Below are 2,563 nucleotides of genomic sequence, written 5' to 3' on the forward strand. Positions count from 1 at the left end.
CCCAGCGCTGTTTCCTGACGCTCTAATGAACACGTGTTTAAGGAATACAATTAAGGAATTGGATTAAATGTTGTTTATCCCTAGAAAAAGCCTAAATTATTCATTTCAAAATGAAAAGATAGTGAGGTTTCGTGTAAAGCTGTGGGGCTTGCTCTGCACCACACGCACACGTGTATGGAAGGGGGGTGTATGGAAAGGGGGTGTATGGAAGGGGGTGTATGGAAAGGGGGGTGTATGGAAAGGGGGGTGTATGGAAGGGGGTGTATGGGAAGGGGGTGTATGGAAGGGGGTGTATGGAAAGGGGGGGTATGGAAAGGGGGGGTACGGAAAGGGGGGGTACGGAAAGGGGGGGTACGGAAAGGGGGTGTATGGAAGGGGGGTGTATGGAAGGGGGTGTATGGAAAGGGGGGTGTATGGAAAGGGGGGTGTATGGAAGGGGGTGTATGGGAAGGGGGTGTATGGGAAGGGGGTGTATGGAAAGGGGGTGTATGGGAAGGGGGGTGTATGGAAGGGGGGTGTATGGGAAGGGGGTGTATGGGAAGGGGGTGTATGGAAAGGGGGTGTATGGGAAGGGGGTGTATGGAAAGGGGGTGTATGGAAAGGGGGTGTATGGAAAGGGGGTGTATGGAAGGGGGTGTATGGAAAGGGGGGGTATGGAAAGGGGGGGTATGGAAGGGGGTGTATGGGAAGGGGGTGTATGGAAGGGGGGTGTATGGAAAGGGGGTGTATGGAAAGGGGGGGTATGGAAAGGGGGGGTATGGAAGGGGGTGTATGGGAAGGGGGTGTATGGAAAGGGGGGTGACAGCAGAAGGGACCGGCCCCGAGTTTCCCGCCACGGGGAGGGGGGGCGGGTGGAAGAGACCCCGCAGTGCCAACCTGGGGGCGGGCACTGAGGAAGAAGGCGCTTCAGCCACCAATCAGAGAGAGAGAAGCCCCTGGTGACAACCAATCACGGGCTCAGAGTGCGGGCGGGACCACCGCGGGGTAGAAGGGGTGGGTCAGACACTGGGGTGCGGGCAGAGCAGGGAGAGCCCGCGCAGCCGCGCTGCCTCAGGGCGCCTGTGCAGTGAAACGGGCTCTGCTGTGGAATTATCGGAGTCTCGGTCCGTTATCGCAGGAGGAAAGTGCGGCCGGGGCTCCCCGCGCACAGCCCGTGGTGTTCGGGCCGTTCTGCTCCCGGGGGTCCTGACGGGGGTTCCTGGCCCCTCAGGCCTTTCCCTGCTCTGGGGAACGAACCAAACTGCTGCTGGTTTGGGGGGGCGAGTGGATCTGCCGCACGGGATCACCCCGAACTGGAAACGGGGCCTGGGGGGCACCGAGAGCACCCCGAACTGGAAACGGGGCACCGAGAGCACCCCAAACAGAAAATGGGGCACTGAGAGCACCCCGAACAGAACATGGGGCACTGAGAGCACCCCAAACTGGAAACGGGGCACCGAGAGCACCCCGAACAGAAAATGGGGCACCGAGAGCACCCCGAACTGGAAACGGGGCACCAAGATCACCCCAAACAGAACATGGGGCACTGAGAGCACCCCGAACTGGAAACGGGGCACCGAGAGCACCCCGAACAGAACATGGGGCACTGAGAGCACCCCGAACTGGAAACGGGGCACTGAGAGCACCCCAAACAGAAAATGGGGCACCAAGATCACCCCAAACAGAACATGGGGCCTCAGGGGCACCGAGATCACCCCAAAATATAAAATGGGGCATCAGGGGCACCAAGGTCATCCCAAAACAGAAAATGGGGCACCAAGATCACCCCAAAACAGAAAATGGGGCACCAAGATCACCCCAAAACAGAAAATGAGGCTTCAGGGGCACCAAGATCAGCCCAAACTGAAAATGGGGCCCCAGGGGCACCAAGAGCACCCCAAAACAGAAAATGGGGCACCAAGATCACCCCAAAACAGAAAATGGGGCACCAAGATCACCCCAAAATATAAAATGGGGCCTCAAGGGCACCAAGAGCACCCCAAACTGAAAATGGGGCCCTGGGGCCACCGAGATCACCCCAAAACAGCAAATGGGACACCAAGATCACCCCAAAACAGAAAATGGGGCACCAAGGTCACCCCAAACTGAAAATGGGGCCCCAGGGGCACCGAGATCAGCTCAAAACAGAAAATGGGGCACCGAGAGCACCCCAAAATATAAAATGGGGCCCCCGGGGCACCGAGATCAGCTCAGGGCTCAGAATGGGGGCCAGAGGGTGGCAGGATCGATACAGGGAATGGGCAATTAACTAATTAATGAACAAGTCATTGATAAAGACATTGAGGAGCCCCCCCCGCCCGAGGGAGCGAGGGGAACGGGCTGGGGGGGAACCGGGGGGGCCCTCGACCACATCAAACGGGCTGGGGCTGCGCTGGGAAGGACAGCGGGGAGAGCTGGACAATTAAAAACGTTTCACTGCTGCTGCTGGAGAAAATGATGGAACGGTGTGGGTGGGGGTGAGCGGCCAGGGAGCCAAACCCACACTGTAGAGATGGAGAAGGGAAGGGGGGTCGTTGTCGCCGTGTCTGTCAGCCCGGCCTGGCTGCACAGCGGGGCCTCCCCG

The sequence above is a fragment of the Streptopelia decaocto genome (genome assembly GCF_964273445.1).
Source record: "Streptopelia decaocto genome assembly, chromosome: 27".
NCBI lineage: Eukaryota > Metazoa > Chordata > Aves > Columbiformes > Columbidae > Streptopelia > Streptopelia decaocto.